Source organism: Diceros bicornis, chromosome 35, assembly GCF_020826845.1.
Source record: "Diceros bicornis minor isolate mBicDic1 chromosome 35, mDicBic1.mat.cur, whole genome shotgun sequence".
Classification (NCBI taxonomy): domain Eukaryota; kingdom Metazoa; phylum Chordata; class Mammalia; order Perissodactyla; family Rhinocerotidae; genus Diceros; species Diceros bicornis.
This window is the reverse complement of record NC_080774.1, coordinates 24592505-24611026: the sequence shown is the minus strand read 5'-3', so window position 1 is coordinate 24611026 and position 18522 is coordinate 24592505. Positions and strand designations below refer to the sequence as shown.

General features: G+C 44.7%; 1 protein-coding gene across 1 annotated transcript in view; it reads right to left on the bottom strand.

The window, feature by feature from the left end:
* Positions 1-6618, bottom strand: part of RNF185 (ring finger protein 185) — a 30690-nt gene extending 24072 nt beyond the window's left edge. Inside the window, exon 1 of the mRNA XM_058531806.1 lies at positions 6540-6618. The gene's annotated coding sequence lies outside the window, so the exon portion shown is untranslated. The remainder of the gene's footprint in view (positions 1-6539) is intronic.
* Positions 6619-18522: the final 11904 nt, after the last annotated feature.

Here is an 18522-nt window from a genome sequence, read left to right as displayed (position 1 = left end):
AATGGGATAAAATATTTGCAAATCATATATCTGAAGGATCAACATCCAGAATATATACAGAACTCCTAAAACTCAACAACAAAAAAACAATCCAATTCAAAAACAGGCAAAGGACTTGAACAGACATTTCTCCAAAGAAGATATACAAATGGGCAATAACAACATGAAAAGATGCTCAACATCACTAATTATTGGGGAAATGCAAATCAAAACTACAAGATAACACCTCACACTCATTAGGATGGCTACTACCAAAAAACAGAAAATAAGTGTTGGTGACGAGGTGAAGAAATTGGAACCCTTGTGCACTTTCGGTGGAAATGTAAAATGGTGTAGCTGCTGTGGAAAACAGCATGGTGGTTCTTAAAAAAATTAAAAATAGAATTGCCATATGATCCAGCAATTCCACTTCTGGGTATACACCCAGAAGAATTGAGAGCGGGGTCTCGAAGAGAGATTTGTACACTCATGTTCATATTTGCATTATTTGCGACAGCTAAAACATGGAAGCAACCCAAGTGTCCACTGAGGAATGAATGCATAAGCAAAATGTGGTATATATATACGACAGAGTATTATTCAGCCTTAAAAAGGAAGGAAATTCTGACACATGCTACAACACGGATGAATCTTGATGACATTGTGCTAAGTGAAATAAACCAGTCACAAAAAGACAAATACTGTAGGATTCCACTTACATGAGGTACTTACAGAAGTCAAAATCATAGAGACAGAATTTAGAATTGTGGTTGCCAGGGGTTGGGAGGAGAAGGGAATGGGGAGTTGTTGTTTAATGGGTACAGAGTTTCAGTTTTGCAAAATGAAGAGTTCTGGAGATGAATGGTGGTGATGGCTGCACGACAATATGAATGTACTTAATACCACTGAGCTGTACACAATACCACTGAACTGTACACTTAAAAATGGTTAAGACAGTAAATTTTGTTATGTATATTTTACCACAACAAAAAAAATTTGGAAAAAAAAATCCCTACATTTCCACAAAAGGCCATTTATTATATGATTCCCTTATAGAAGATACCTACAATAGGCAAATTCATAGAGACAGAAAGTGGATTAGAGGTTACCAGGAGCTAGGGTGAGGGGAAAATAAGGAGTTATTGCTTAATGGGTACCGAGTTTCTGTTTGGGGTGATGAAAAAGTTTTGGAAATAGACAGCAGCAATGTTTACACAACATTGTAAATGTACTTAATGCCACTGAATTGTACACTTAAAAATGGTTAAAATGGTAAATTCTGTTATGTATACTTTACCACAACAAAAGTTTTAAAAAAAAATCTGTGCTCCTTATGGGAAAAAAAAAAAACCTAGATTTCCACCCACTAAGAACATGCTGAGTGCTTGTCATAAACATTATATCTATACAATAAGACTTATTGGCTTATTGACTTATTGAATAAGTGAATGGTTAAGTAAACGTATTAGAAGTAATGTTTACAGAAGAGGCTGGCAAAAACGTGGAGACATTAACATTAAAATGTTGTCAGGGAAAAGTAAGCTATAGAACTATGTACAGCGAATGATTCCAGTCATTAAAAATGTACCCAGTGAGGTGGGAGTGACAAGAAGGAAATAAAGCAATTGTAATAAAGGCTCTTTTTAGATACTGGAGCTAGAGATGACTGGGGTGGGAGGGGAGAGCGAGGGAGCTTTTCTGTATTTTCCAAAATGTCTAATAAGAGCATATATTACTTTCACAATTAAAATTACTGCCTTTTTTTTGTGAGGAGGACTAGCCCTGAGCTAACATCCGATGTCAATCCTCCCCCCTTGTTTTTCCTTGAGGAAGACTGGCCCTGGGCTAATATCCGTGCCCATCTTCCTCTACTTTAAACGGGAAGCCACCACAGCATGGCTTAACAAGCGGTGCGTCGGTGCGTGCCCGTGATCCGGACCTGCGAACCCCGGGGCCACCGCAGCGGAGCGCACGCACTTAACCGCTGCGCCCCCAGGTGGCCCCACTGCTTTTTTTCTTTAAAGTATACGTTCAAGATGGTCTGGTTACAGCCAAATGCTCTGGGGTCAAAAGAGGTGTGGGTGCACTAGTAGTTCCGCTACCAGAAGCCAATCACCAGTCCCAAGTATTCCAAGCCACCACTGACTCCTCTATTCTCTGCCTGTGACCAAACACCAGAGTAGCTCCCAAGCGGCAGGATCCCCTACTGGTCTCATCACATCTTGGATGATGCTATAGTACCTCTTTCACTTGACCTCGGCCACCCCAGCTCTGTACAGTCAGCAGCAGTTGGGGTTGAACCAAGCTCTGTGTGGTCAGCAGTTTCAAATGGACAACTTATTCTGTGCTTCAGCATGTCCAAATGCAACTCCATTCAGATCAGTTACTGGCATTGCCTCTGATTTTGCAGTTAGCTCACTCTGAGTTACTTCAAGGGGCTTTACGGGATCTGCAAACTCTTTGAATACTTACATGCAAAATTGTACATGACGACAAATAACTCAATTACAAAGGCAAAGGATCTGAAAAGATATTTCTCCAAAGACAATATACAGATGGCCAATATGCACATGAAAAGATGTTCAACATCATGAGTCACTAGGGAAATGCAAATAAAAACTACAATGAGATGCCACTTCCACCCACTAGGGTAGATATTATAATAATAATAATAATAAAGGACAATAGCTAGTGTTGAAGAGGATATGGAGAAAATGGAACCCTCATGTATTGCTAATGGGAATGTAAAATGGTGCAGCTGCTGTGGAAAACAGTTTGGTGCTTCCCCAAAAAGTGAAATATAGAGTTGCCATATGACCCAGCAATTCCACTCCTAGGTATACACATCCAAGAGAACTGAATATATGTTCAAACAAAAATGTGTATATGAATATTCACAGCATTATTAGTCATAATAATCAAAAAGCAGAAACAACCTAAATGGCAATCAAGTGACGAATGGATAAATAAAATGTGGTATATCCATACGATGGAATATTATTCAGCAATAAAAAGGAATGAAGTACTGATACGTGCTGCAACATGGATGAACGTTGAAAACATTATGCTTAATGACAGAGGCCAGACACAAAAGGCCACATACTGTATGATTCCAGATTACTGTCTGCCAGGGGATGGAAAGGGGAGAATAGGGAGTGACTGCTAACATGTACAGGGTTTCTTTTTGGGGTAATGAAAATGTTCTCGAATGAAGGCAGTGGTGATGGCTGCACAACCTTGTGAACATACTGAAAAGCGCTGAATTGTACACTTTAAAATGGTGACTTTTATATGTGAATTCTATCTCAAAAAAAAATTTGACACATTCTACAAAATAATTAGCCAATCCTCCTCAAAAGTTTATAGTCATAAAAGACAAAAGAGGGGACCAGCTTGGTGGCTCAGTGGTTAAGTGCACATGCTCCGCTCCGGCGGCCCAGGGTTCACAGGTTCGGATCTCGGGGACGCACTGCTTGTCAAGCCATGCTATGGTGGTGTCCCATATAAAGTAGAGGAAGATCGGCACGAGTGTTAGCCCAGGGCCAATCTTCCTCAGCAAAAAAAAAAAGAGGAGGACTGGTATCGGATGTTAGCTCAGGGCTAGTCTTTTTCACACACACACACAAAAAAGACAAAAAAGACTGAGGAATTGTCTCAGATTAAAGGAGACTAAGGAGACTTGATAACTAAATGCAATGTGGGAAACTGGACTGGATCCTGGAACAGAAAAACAACATTAGCTGGACAAATGGCAAAATCTGAATAAAGTTTATAGATTAGTTAATGTTAAATTTCTTGTTTAGATAATTTTAATATGGTTATGTAAAATGTTAACATTAGGGAAAGCTAGGTGAAGAGTATACAGGAAGTTTGTGTATTATTTCTGCAAGTCTAAAATTATTTCAAAATAAAAAGTAAAAAAAAAAATCTACACAATGCAGGTCAGGGGTTGGCAAATTTTTTCTGTAAAGTGCCATAAAGTAAATACTTTGCACTCTGTGGACCATATGGTCTTTGGGTCAATTACTCAACTCTGCTGCCAAAGACAATAAGTAAATTAACAGGTGTGGCTGTGTTCAAAAAAAACCTCATTTATGGACACTGGAATTTGATTTTCTTATAATTTTCACATATCACAAAATTTTATTCTACTTTTGATTTATTCTCCATCATTTAAAAATGTAAAAGCCATTCTTAGCTCACAGGCCATGCAAAAACAGGCATTAGGGCCAGACTTGGCCCACAGGGCCTAGACCGCAGACTCCTGCTCTAGGTCAGAATTTGCCAATGTGTGCTTCAATTAAGGAAAAAAAAGTGCTTCACATAATTAATTTTGGCAACACCAGATTAAACAAGGTTAGGTACACTCCTTTACTGGAGGACATCTCAGTGCCTTTAATGTGGTACTATACACTGAGAAGCTCCAAGAAGTGATAATGATATGTAGCTTTTCCCAAACTTATTTTTACCACAGAACACTTTTTTCATAAGTATCTCTTTCAGACTAGAGGCCTGAAGAACACACAATGGAAACGCTGATTTAGGTATTTTTTTAAAAGGAAATTTTCAGACTGAGAAGTTTTAAAGACAGCACCAAATCAAAATCACTTTACCCAGAACCTGGATAATATCTGAATAAGCATTTCACAACATTTTTTTTTTTTAATCCTAGGAAACACAAACAAGGCAGGAAGATAAACAGGGGAAGGAAGTCTTGGCTCAAACCCAACTTTTTTTTTTTTGAGTGGTTGGGGGATGTCAGCAGAATTGGGTCATAATATAGAATCTCTGCTCCACAGGGCAACATAAGCATTCTAACAGGTTTTGAAAAAGTCATCTGCCTAGAGTTTTGTAAATCACAAAATAAGGAGCTTTGGCATTTGATTAGAAAACTAAAGACATGCTAGAAGTATTATCTGCAGGTTACACGTAAGTGAGCATGAACTGGCAAGTCAAGTCCTTAAGAAGACTGGTTTTAAGTCCTGGATGGAAAGTTAGCTGATAGATTTCAAAAATTTTCTTGGCAGACACAACATCTACACAACATACTGCTGGAGAGAGGCTGAAAGAGGGATTTACGTCCCAGGGAGGAAAGGCTGGCCTGGACAATCTCAAAGGGCCCTTCTGACCCCTCAATTCTGTGATCCAAAGAGTCTACTGGCTTCTCCTCATCAAACACAAAGTCTTCAGAGGCATTTCCAAGATGTTCTAAGAAAATAAATTACAAACTGATGGGGTGGGGACCCTACTTAGTTATTCATTCAACAAACATTTAAGGAGCCCTTATCAGATAGATTATTCCAAAGTCCTTAAAAGAAAGCATGGTGCACAGGAGAACCAGGAAGAGACTACATAAGTTCAGGCCCACTGGCGTTACTTCTAGAAGACGTACGCTGAAGGATGAAGGTGTCAAGAAGAGAGGGTGAAAAAAGTCAGCACCAGAAAGATTCAAAATAACTACTCAGAATCAGACACTTTCAAGTTGGAAAGGACCTCCATCTAATACCTGTATACCTCCTTCGAAAGGGAGTTCACTAGTTTTGGAGTCAATCTATTCCATTGCTGGTCACGTCTGACCAGCATTAAGTTCTTCTATTAAGTCAAAATCTTGTCTTCCTGTAGAATCCACCTATTGGTCCTCCTCTTTCAACTGCCTCTTTCAATCCCAAAGATGAAGTGTAAGCCCTCTTCACCATAACAATTTTTTCAGTTTTTAAAGGCAGTTTCCTTCCAGTGCTCTCTTTTTCTGGGCTAAACATCCCAGTTCTTTCCAAGATCCTGAACTGGCTCCAGCTGCCTCAAAGCAAAGAATGGATATCTAGTACTCACAGCAGGAGAGCACTTAAAATTTGTGGGTTTCAAACATCAATATGTATAGGACCTCCCAGGTGTAAGTTTAAAACGCAGTTTCCCAGGTTCTGACCCAGATTCTAAATCAGAGGTCTTATTTGAGTCCCGCCTTGTAAAGCATGCATCCCAGAGCATTTCAAAGCAGACGGTGTAAGAACTGTATTTTGAAAAACACTGCCCTGTTTTACAAATGAAGAAACTGAGGCCCAGCACAGGGAAGGAATTTAGCCCAGAACGCACAATTGGCTGTGAGGTGAAGTCTCGAACCCGGTGCTCTTACTCCCAAGCCCAACTCTGTTCACCACGCTTCCCGGCTTCGCCTCTCCACTCGGGACAAACTCATTAAAAGCACCTCCAGAGGAGAGAGGCAGCCTCGAGCGGGGGACAGAAAGAGAGTGAGTCCGTGTCTAGAAAGGAGAGTTCGTGGGGGCTTTCCCCCTCTCGGGGCCTCAGTTTCCCCAAAGTGTAATCCCGGGACGGAAGACCACAACGCCAGCCCGACCTCTCTTCTGGGGCAGAGGGCCGGAGGGGCAGAGCTGGGGTTGTCGCCTCCGCGCCCCTGGGCTCAGGTGTCGCAGCCCGTGGGCTAGGCGAAGGCAGAACCCAGTTCTCCGCCCCCGTCCCTCAACCTCGACGGCCCCGAGCTGCAGACCCAGCCCCTCATGTACTCGCTTCTGCTCAGCTAAGCCGCCGAGGCGTCCCCAGCCTACCCGTCCGTCGGCCGCTCAGCAACACGGGCCGCCGCACTCTGCCCCGCTGGACCTCCGATCCCTCCTACGCGGACTCCGGTCACCTGATACAGAACCACCCCTCTCCCAGGGACTTCCGGCCACAACCGGAAAAGGTTGGTCCGCTGCACTGTTTTCCGGCCCAGGTGCGCGGCTCTAAGGTTCCGCTTGCGGGCAGGAAGCGGGGGACTCTAGGGTCTAGTTGGTGTTACCAGTTGAACCCTCTCTACCCGAGCTGGGAGAGACCCGGGGAAGGTCTCTTGCCCTTCTTCTTGGGATTCTTCCTTTGTCGCAAGCTAAAGATAACATGTTGGGCTTGTTCTGAGCAGGGTTGTGGTCAATGTCTTATGGGGCCAGGGGCCGGGGTAACATTGGCAGCTTTTAAAGAGCCTTGGTCGGGGTAGGGAAAGTACCAGATAAGCTTAGATGATCTTGTTGCATCATAATGTGAGGATGATGGGAATAAGAATGATGGGAATATGTCAAAGGATACAGGGGTTAACTTGAAGGAGATCCCACCAGCCAAATCAGGGCGATTTGAGCCTCAAGATACATAATGGTAGTGATAGAGTATACCTAATTGAATAAAATGGTAACCTATGAGTCTTTATGGACATAAATAAAAAAGTGAATAAATGAATGAAGGATAAGGGAAAATTCTTCCTTTCAGTAGAATGCCAACCAACAAGCACGATTGAGTTAGAAAAATCAATAATGAATGGTAAAACTGGAGAACTAGATGTTTACACAGTAAAAGTGTCTCCCATAAATTACTTATTGATTACAAAGGGAAAACAGTAATTTTACAGAGGTATAACCTCGCAGAAGAGGTGAATCAAAGTGATCAAAGTTAACATCACCAGTTACGGGTCAAGTAGAGATCATGTGCCTCCTAATAAGATGCGCTGAGAAGGACACAACATCTCTTCTGCGGTATTTCTGTCAAAAATGCATATCCTAAATCTCATGAGGAAACATGAAATAAATCCAAATCTAGGAACACTCCACAAAATAACTGTGTCATAGAAGACAGAGAAAGGCTGAGGAACTGATTCAGTTTAAAGAAGATTAAAGAGACATGACGACAGAATGTGGTGTGTGATTCTAAATTGGATCCTGGGGGAGGGGGGACACACTAGGTATAATGGACAATATCAAGACAAATGATGACATTTGAATATGGATTGTGGGTTAGCTGTTAATATATATTGTATGAATGTTAAATTTTTAAAATTTGATCATTGTATTGTGGTTATGTTAAGGGAATGTCCTTGTTCTTAGGAAATATTTACTGAAGTATTTAGGGGAATGTCTCCAACTTAATTTCAAGTGATTCAGAAAAAAATGCATATATATATATAAATAGAGAGAATGATTAACCAAATGAGGCAAATGTAAACGACTATGAATCTAGGTAAAGGGTATATGGAGATTGTTATGTAATTTTCGTAACTTTTCTTTTAAGTTTGAAATGACATAAAAATTAAAATTTACCCCGCAAATTGGGGGAGTGCTTAGGTCCTAGTCAATTTACTTATTTATCTATCAAACATTTATTTATGTGCTCAGCGCTGGTGATGCAGTGAGAGACAAGGCAAGATCTTTGCTTTCATGTGTAGTGGGAAAGATATTAAACGTGTAATCACACAACTAGTGGACTATTTATCTTAAAAATAATGACAGCCAACATGTACTGAGCTTAACTAAGCACACTCCACACAATGGTTCATTTGATCCTCACAGCAGCCCTGTGAATGGTTTTGGTACTATCTCCATTTTACAAATGGGTAAAGGAGAGTTCTTAAAGTTTACACAATTTTGGCGCTGGCCCAGTGGCGCAAGCAGTTAAGTGCGCGTGCTCCGCTGCGCAGCCAGGGGTTCGCCGGTTCGGATCCCAGGTGTGCACCTATGCACCGCTTGTTGAGCCGTGCTGTGGGGGCATCCCATATAAAGTGCAGGAAGATGGGCATGGATGTTAGCCCAGGGCCAGTCTTCCTCAGCAAAAAGAGGAGGATTGGCACATGTTAGCTCAGCGCCGATCTTCCTCACAAATAAATAAATAAATAAATAAAGTTTACACAATTTTGTGATTCAATTAAAAGTTTTTTTTTTTTTTTTTAAGTTTTAAATCACATGTTGATAGACCGTAGAACTGCAATATGCACCCAGGTTGTTGTTCTCTGGAGTTCTTGACACCCATCTTCATTATTTCATTAATTCAGCAAACATTTATTATTAAGTGCGTACAATTATCCCAGGGATTTTTTTTTAAATAAACAATGAGCTCTTTTCATCCTCAACAACACAGAAAAGTCGCGCCTGAAGTCTCTGGGAATTAAGTAGGCCCACTATGAAGGGTGAAAGCTGTGGTAGCACCTGGAGGAGCTTCCTCAGAGATTCCCTTAGTCTGGCCGCCCTGGAGGAGGCATTTCAAATGAGTAGGGTCTGAGTAGGAGGTGAAGGTAGTAGGTGAAATAAACTCCTAGATGAAATTCTCATCTGCCAGCCTTCTTCTCTGGTTCCTGTGGACAGAGAATAACACAGGGGATGTTTCCAGTCACACAAACCTGGATTTGAGTCCAGGACTCTGAGAAAAGGGAAAGCAGCCCCTGATATCCAGGAGCTGGCCTGGCCCTCACAGGTAGGCTTTGGCCCATGCCGTCTAGCTCTGTGACTTTATTTATTTATTTATTTATTTATTTATTTCCCCCCCAAAGCCCCAGTAGATAGTTGTATGTCATAGCTGCACATTCGTCTGGTTGTTGTATGTGGGACGCGGCCTCAGCATGGCCGGAGAAGCAGTGCATCGGTGCGCGCCCGGGATCCGAACCCGGGCCACCAGCAGCGGAGCATGTGCACTTAACCGCTAAGCCAGGGGGCCGGCCCGTAGCTCTGTGACGTTAGACAGCAGTTTCACTTACAGAAGTCTCCATTTCCTCATCTGTTAAGATGGAGAGATTCATTCCTATCTCAAAAGGTTGTTGTGAGGATACAGGACAGGCTTAGCGCTGAGTGAGCTCTCAGTATACTTAAAAAAAATTCCGGCTTGAGCTCCTTTGAAAAGGTCACAGAGGACCATCATTATGAAAAGATCTTGAAGCCATCAGCCTCAATGCAGACAAACTTGCTGACTTTTATTCCCTTTTGCTCTTTATGTTGTATTCATAAGGCAGACTAAAGGCAAGAATTCAACTTTTCCTTTGTCAGAAATGAGGTCGTCCTCGTGGTTTCTTCTGGAAAGCAAGAACCACATCTGAAACTTTAATGTTAGGGAACCAGCACTGTTTATTTCTTCATGTTCTTGTTATTAAAAACGTTCCCAAGAAGTAACAGAATTGAAACTACCAAACTTGGAAGCACTTCAGCTTCAAAAATGTACCAAGTAATATCTTCTCTTTAGCACACTAGGGCATTTGTAGACCCCAGAAGCCCTGTTGGTGATGTTTGCATTTATCTGCTAGGACCCAGCGTGAATTTAATATTATTTGATGCCTACAACAAATTGTGCTGAATAAAAAAATATTCATTCCAGTGAGAAAGAATAAAATAAATAGAAATGTTCTGATTTCTTCCTCTGCTTGCTCTGAGCATCCCAAGGGTTCTCATTTTAATAGCCCTAAGCTTCCTCCTGCCCCCTCCCCTCTTCTCCCCTTACTCCTCTAATACTAAGACTAATGCTAATAATGGCAGCTAATATTTATTGAATGTTTATTAATGTGCCACACACTGTGCTAAGGGCTTTATGCAATTTAATTTTTACCCCTAAACTGTGAAGCAAGTATTATTACATATGAGGAGCTAGAGGCCCAGAGAAGTTAAGCAACGTCCCCAAGGCCACACAGCTGGTAAGAATCAGGCTCAAGATTGGAATCTGCCTACAAAACCTACTCTTGTTGAAATGCTGCCTTGCCACACTGGGCCAGAGAGTAGGGTCTGTGAAGGGATGGAGGGAGGGGTGGGGCTGGAAAGGAAGGAAAGGGCTGGGGCAGGGGGGAGTGGGCATCCATGCAGAGGCATTTGGATCTTCTCCAGAGTGCAGAGGGGAAGGATGGAGATTAGGAGCACAAGACAAGTAGGAGGCCATTGCACGGCCTCAGAGGGAGCAGGGACCTGAGTCAAGAGGTTAGGGGAGCCAGGAGGGTTGGATAGTGGGAAAGGGCAAGTGATTGGGTGGGAGAAGGGTGTGATTAAGAACCTGAGGCCCCAGGTGTATATCTGCTAGGTGAGGAGATGCAAGGAGTCCAGGGGACCTTCTGGTGTCTTTGATCTGTTAAGACTCACAGGTCCCTGCCTTTCTCTGGGCCTTCGTTTTCTCCTCTGTTCAGTGCAGGGGAGAAGATTCCAGGATCCCAGGAGCCAGCCCAGCTCCATCAGGTGGTGAGAGGTGGCATCACTTTTTGCTCCAGTCCCCTCACTTGCCATGGGGGAGAAGGTTCCCTGGGCTTGGTCCGTCCCCACCCTCCACCCCAGGCTGGGGTTAGTCTCCCCTCATGGGTACGAGAGGGTCAGAGAGGAAGACTATGTGTGCAGACAGAAGGGAGAATAAGTCAGAGAAATCACTCCCAATCCTCCTCAACCCCAGCCCTTCCACGGAGGGGACAGTCCAGTTAGGAGCATGGCTTCATTCGTTACCCAACCCCGGGGCAAATGTGCAAATCCTTGCTGTGTGCCTTTAGGCATGTCACCTAAGGCTCAGGCTCCCTAACACTCCTGCCATCAAGACTCCTGCCTCAGGACAGCTCAGGGTCTGTTTCTTCTGCCTCCCTCTGGGGCCTGGCCTAGGACTCTGCCTACGTGGTGGCCCTGCTGGCCCAGGGCAGTGTCTCACTTGGGTCAGGGACAGAGTGAACCAGCCTGACTTCCCAGGTTTGAGTCTGGATGGTATTATTTGCTTAGGGACGTGGCCACTAGCTGGTGTCAGAGCCATATTCTGGAGTCTTCTGAGAGCTGGGTCAGAAGGACCCAATTCCTGAGAGTTAGGCCCTTCCCAGAGGATTCTGGGATATTCCCAACACAAATGAGGCATGGACAAAAGTCTAGGAAACCCAGGAAAGGGAAAACTAGTGAAGGAGTGGAAAATCTGGAAGGCATTAAGAGATCATGGGGTTCAATCCCTGGGCAGTGTGGGGAGGGAGGTGGGATACTCATTGGGCAGCCCATCTCTGCCCTGCACCTCTGGGAGCCCAGGAAGAGGGGATGAATGTTTGCTCAGGGCCTACTATGTGCAAGGCATTGTGGGGAGATCCTTTTCTTATGTTTTTCTCAGTGAGTCCTCTTAATAGGTCATTGAGGAAAGAATTATTGACCATTTTACAGAGGAGGAAACTGAAGCTCAAAGAGGTGAAGAAACGTGGCCAACATTACACAACAAGGAAGTAGAGCCGGATTCTGTGCTTCTCAGTCCTGGAGGATGAGCTAGAAGTTCAGCTGCCAAATAGAATACAGGATGCTCAGTTCAATCTGAATTTCACATAAACAACAAATGGGACATATTTATACTAAAAAATTATTTGTTGTTTATCTGAAATTCAAATTTACCTTGGTGACTTTTATTTATTGCTAATCTAGCAGTCCTAGATAGAGGGGATGCCCATGGCTCTGACAGGAAGAACAGGCAGAGCCTTAGACTGTGGGGTCCAGGAGAGAAGTTTGAGTGACACTGTGACCTTCTCTCAGGTCTTGGGGAGAGGGCCCAGGCACCAAGGCCAACTGCTGCCTGCCACCTGCTACCTGGCCACCAGGGGGCAGCCGAGGTCTGCACAGCTCCTGGTCAGGTGACTGGAAACTTTCTCAGGGCCTGGGGGCAACAGAGACCAAAAAAGACAAAGATCCTCAGACTCTCAGCCTTCCCCCATCTTGCACCCCATATGTTCACCTTCAGCTTCCTCCACCCCAGGAAATTGCCCCACCCTTTGTCCATCCACGTTCAGGCCAGAAACCTGGGAATTACCCGTTTTTTCTCAAGACTAGATATAATTTGCATACAAAAATGGTCAATGTCTTAAGTGTTCAGCTCCATGAATTTTTACCTGTATAGATACCTGTGTAACCACCCCACAGATCAAGACGCAGAGCTGCGCTGTCCGGTACAGGGGCCTTTCTCTTCATGTGGCTACGGAGTGCTTGAAATGTGGAATCCGAATTGAGGTGCGAGGTGTCAGATACACACTGGATTTCAAAGACTTCGTATGAAAAAAGAATGTAAAATAGCTCATTAATAATTTTAAAATATTGATTACATGTTGAAATAATATTTTACACATGGATTACATAAAATGTATTATTAAAATTAATTTCACCTGTTTCTTTTACTTTTTAAATTGTGGCTAGAAAATTTAAAATTACATTTGTGGCTCGAATTAGAGTTATATTGTTCAGTGCTGGTGTGGACAGAATCTGATTTATTCACCTGTAAAATAGGGACTCAGAAAGGTGGAATCATTGGCTGATGTTTACATTGCCCAGCTGTGGCAGAGGGGGATGGGAAATCAGATCAGGTTGAACTCAGAGCCCATGGCTCCCCACAGTGGCCCCCCCCCCCGACCCTCTGCCCTGAATGGACTGCCATTTGACCTCTTCCAGGATCATATCCCCTTTGAGACTTCAATCAATCAGTCCTCAGTGGGGGCCTAAAGTACACTTGCCCATCCTGTGCTGGGGGAGTCAGAAAGGAGGGCTTCCTGGAGCTGGTGATTAAACCAGTGCTTGAAGGATGAGTAGGAACAAGCCAGGTGAAGGAGAGGGAAGAGTGTTTTAGGTAAAGGGAACAGCATGTGCAAAGGCCCTAAGAGGGCCTGGTGATTGAGGAATTGAAAGCAGCTCTGGGGCCGGCCCCATGGCTTAGCAGATAAGTGCGCGCGCTCCGCTGCTGGTGGTCCGGGTTCGGATCCCAGGCGCGCACCAACGCACCGCTTCTCCGGCAATGCTGAGGCCGCGTCCCACATACAGCAACTAGAAGGACGTGCAGCTATGACATACAACTATCTCCTGGGGCTTTGGGGGAAAAAATAAATAAAATTATAAAAAAAAAAAAAAGAAAGCAGCTCTGTGTGGCTGGAGCAGAGAAGTGGGGAGCTGGCGAGGTCAGCCAGGCTCAGATCCTGCAGGGCATTACAGGCTTCAACATGAAGGCCTGGAGGGGTCAGGGGACAAACCTGACTATGTGTTTTAGAAAGATCAGTGGGCTGGCCTGGTGGCGTAGCAGTGAAGTGCACGCGCTCCGCTTTGGCGAGTGGCCCAGGGATCACAGGTTCGGGTCCCGGGCTGCACCGTCGCACCACTTGTCAAGCCATGCTGTGGCGGCGTCCCATATAAAGTAGAGGCAGATGGGCATGGATGTTAGCCCAGGGCCAATCTTCCTCAGCAAAAGAGGAGGATTGGCATTGGATGTTCGCTCAGGGCTAATCTTCCTCACAAAAAAAGAAAAAGAAAGATCAAGCCTGCTGCCATTTATTTTTGTGTGTGTGTGAGGAAGATCAGCCCTGTGCTAACATCAGCCCATCCTCCTCTTTTTTTGCTGAGGGAGACTGGCTCTGGGCTAACATCATGCCCATCTTCCTCCACTTTATATGGGACACCGCTACAGCATGGCCTATCCAAGCAGTGCATCTGTGCTCACCCGGCATCCCGGCCGGCAAACCCCAGACCGCGGAAGCAGAGCGCGTGCACTTAACCGCTTGTGCCACCAGGCCAGCCCCAGCCTGCTGCCATTTAGATAACCCTTATTCTAAGAAAGAAAACTGAGAGCCAGAGAGGCGAAGGGCTTGTCAGGGTCATACAGAGAGTCAGAGGGTAGAGCCTAGACGACGAGAAGCACGGAGCAAGGGCAAGCAAGACAGGACCAGAAAGGTGCAAAGACAGCCTTCCTTGTTCAGGAGTTTCTCTTGGAGGCGCTGGCTTTAGGTGCCCACTAGGTGGCAGCAGAGGATCGACCAAACTGTGGGAGCCTCCGGCAGGGCCCGCCCAGCTGTCCCACAAGCCTTCCTGCTCTCATCTCCCTGGGCTAGGCATGAGCAGGCTGCTCCCTGGGCCTTCTTGTCCAGACCCCAGAGCAGCAAGGAGAGCCCTGGGTGTCAAGAGGCTGAAGGTCTCGTCCTAGCTCCGACTCCCCTCTGCCGTTGACTCTGGGCAAATTCAAGGAGAAAACTGTGCCTGAGAACGTGAGTCCTTGGCTGTAGAAATGGAAGATTTATTATTTAGTCTACCAGGGGCCAAATTCTGCAGTCAGACCTCCCTGTGAGCCTCTTGATCCTCCTTTTATGCTTCCCACCCACTCTCTTCGTTCTGTTGAGTGAGTTAGATTCCCAGGGCCTCTCAAGGGTCCCATGGGCCAGGCCAACCCCAAGAGGGAAGGAGGGGATGTGAGCTAAGGTCTCTGAGTTAGAGCCAACAAAAATAGCCCAGGTTTCAACCTCACCAGAGAGACCTGTGTGGAATGAAAGGCTGGATAAGCAGCAGAGCTTTGGACAAGTCTGATCTTTTCCCTGTGCCTCCGCTGTGAAGTGGGGTGGAGTTGCTGCCCTGCTCGTCCTCACCTCACCGCTGGACAGGGTTACCAGATATAGCAAATAAAAACACAGGACACCCAGTTAAATTAGAATTTCAGATAACCAAAAAATATTTGCAATGTTTGGGGTATACACTGACCCTAAAAATTATTCGCTGATTTCCGAAATTCAGATTTAACTGGGCATCTATATTTTTTCTGGCAACCCTACCACTTGGGCTTGGTGAGAATGTAAATGTCAAGTGCCATCTGAACAGAAGGGGTGTGAATCTTGTGCTCAGCATTATTCTGTCCCCTACCCCAAGGCCCTTTGTGGCCTCCATGTCCATCTAGATAGAGCTCTCACGGCCCATTCTGCCCCCTTGTTCCTGTTGGGTTTCCCTACAGTTCTAGGGGTGGGGTCTCATGCCACATGAAGGACTCATATGGGCTGTTTATGGCCTATGTGAAATCTTCCCTCAGTGAGCTCCTTTTCTATCCTCTGATCCTCACCACACTCCCTGGGAAGTAAGAAAGGTAGGCATGAGCATCCCAATCAGTAGATTACATCATAGGGATTCAGGCAAGGTAAGTGACTTGCCCAAGGCTGCCCAGTGAGGGGAAGCAGAACCAAGGGTTGAACCCAGGGTGTGGATAAGGATCTGCTGAGCCTCTTAGGACCCCTCTAGCAGGCTGGAGTCAGTTGGGGGAATGGAAGGAGCTCACATTCTGCAGCCTGGGGAACTGGGCATCAAATCAGTCGCACTGTGATCTTGCCTGGCTCCTGCCTTCAAATCCCCTCTTAAATGGAGATCCCACTTGTCAAAGAATACTGTATGTCAGCCACTGAAGCACTTTGTATATACTCACATTAATCCTGATGGCATAGGATTATTATTCTTATCTCCATTTTACCAGTGAGACCCAAAGAGGCAAAAGGGCTTGCCCAAGATCACACAGAAAGTAGGGGAAAGGCTAGAGCTCACACCAGGGTCTGTCCTGGGCTTCTTCTACTCTACTACACTGCTTTCCCCACCCTAGGTATTGGATACACCTGGAGTTTCTAGGTAGAAAAATCAACCTACAAACAACGACAATTTTGTTTCTTCCTTTCCAAACTTGACAATTTGTATTTCTTTTTCTTGTGTTAGTGCATTGGCTGGGACTTTCAGTAGCATTAATAGTAGGCACCCATGATGTGTTCCTGAATGCTTCTGTGTTAGTTATGTATTGCTGCATAACAAGTATCTCAAAACTTAGTGTCTCAAAATAACAAACTTTTATTATCTCACATAATTTCTGAAGGTTAGGAATTCAAGAGTAGCTTAGTTGAGTGGTTCTGGATCAGGGTCTCATGAAGTTACAGTAAAGATTTCTGCCAAAATTCTTCAAAGGAAATATGCAAATGGCCGATAAGCATATGAAAAGATGCTCAACATCATTAGCCATCAGGGAAATGCAAACAAAATCCACAACGACAAACCACTTCACACCCACTAGGATGGCTATAAGACAGACAATAACAAATGTTGACAAGGATGTGGAGAAATCAGAATTCTCATACACTGCTAGTGAGAATGTAAAATGGTGCAGCCACTTTGGAAACAGTCTGGCAGTTCCTCAAATAGTTAAAGATAGAGTTACCACATGACCCAGCAATTCCACTCTTAGGCAAGTGCTCAAGAGAAATGAAAACCTATGTCCACACAAAATCTTTTGCATGAACGTTCATAGACATATTATTCATAATAGGCAAAAAAGTGGAAAAAATCCAAATGTCCATCAGCTGATGAATGGATAAACAAAATGTGGTATATCCATACAATGGAATATTATCCTGTCATAAAAAGGAAGGAAGCACTGATACTTATTACAACACAGATGAACCTTGTAAACATTATGCTAAGTGAAAGAAGCTAGTCACAAAAGACCATATATTGCATGATTCCATTTGTATGAAATGTACAGAATAGGCAAATCTGTAGTGACATAAAGTAGATTAGTGGCTACTTGGGGCTAGGGGGAGGAAGGAAGGCAGAATGACTGTTACTGGTTATAGGATTCTCTTTGGAATGATGAAAATGTTCTGGAATTAGGTAGTGGTGATGGTTGCACAACTATGAACATACTTAAAACTTCAAATTGTACACTTTAAATGGATGAATTGTATGGTATGTGAATTATGTCTCAATAAAACTGTTAACAACAACAACAAAAAGGTCAGGTGGTGCTGTACTCATCTGAAGGCTTGGTTGGGGCTTAAGGGTCTGCTTCCAAGTGGCTCACTCATATGGCTGTTGACCGGAGGCCTCAGTTCCTCACCACGTGGGCCTCTTCACAGGGCTGATTGAGTGTCCTCACGACATGTCAACTGGCTTGCCCAGACAGAATGATCCAAGAGAGAGAGAGAGCAAGGAGGAAGGCACAATACCTTTTATGACTTATTCTCAGAAGTTACGTCACTTCACATTTTATTTGTTAGAAGGAAGTGACTGAGTACAGCTCACACTGAAGGGGAGCGGGAGTAGACGCCACCATTTGAAGGGAGGGCTATCAAAGAATTTGTGCACATCTTTAAACCACCACGGCTTCAAATGTTGCTCAATTAGGTAGAATGGTTTCTGTAGTCTCTCTGACTCTTTCTTTCTCCCTCGGCTCCTCTATTGCCAGTTTAATAAGCTATTGAATTGAATCTAATGTGTTTCTTCCTATCTACTGAGATGTCTAGTTTTAGACACAGTTGGGTCTCATTGTTTACTCCCTCAGACATGGGGCTGGGCTTAGTGCATGCCAGGTGTGTTAGGGGCTGAACTCCTACCTGGAAATCTTATGGGGATGTACCCACAGATTCCTACTCCTTAGCCCTGGGATCTCTTGGAAGAAGACTGCCTTCTGGGCTTCCTCCCCAGATGCCAGACTCCACCTGCCTCATGGGGTTTGCTCTCCTGGTCTGCAGTGGGGGCTGCCCCAGCCAAATGGCTGGGTAAGTTCCCAGGTGTGGCAGCCATCAGCTGCAGCACCTCCAGCCTCTGCAGCAGTGTTGGAGTGGATGCCACTGTCTTCCTCGGTAGCATTCAACCAATGAGTGGGCACAGCCGGGGCACTAGGACCTGGCCATTTCTGCCCAACTGGGGCTCTTCTATGGGCATTCTTTGCACCAGAGCTCCCTGTTGGCTGGCTGAGACTTTCTCAGAGCAGCACTGTGATGTGAGGCTCTTCTTACCCAGCCCTCTTTCCCTTCTCTCTCCCCATACATGTCATGATACCGAGCAATGGGCTCGCTCTGCTCACCACGATCTGGGCTAATTAATCACAACGAGTTAGAGATGGAGAAACGGATTTCAATTAGATTAGCCAGCAAATTGGAAGACAGATGACCGATGTCTCAAAGACCCATCTTCAAAGATTACAGAATCTTGAGGCAGTTATATAGGGAAAATGGGCAGTAAGGACGGGGTCCAGGGATGTTGGTCTCCAGGT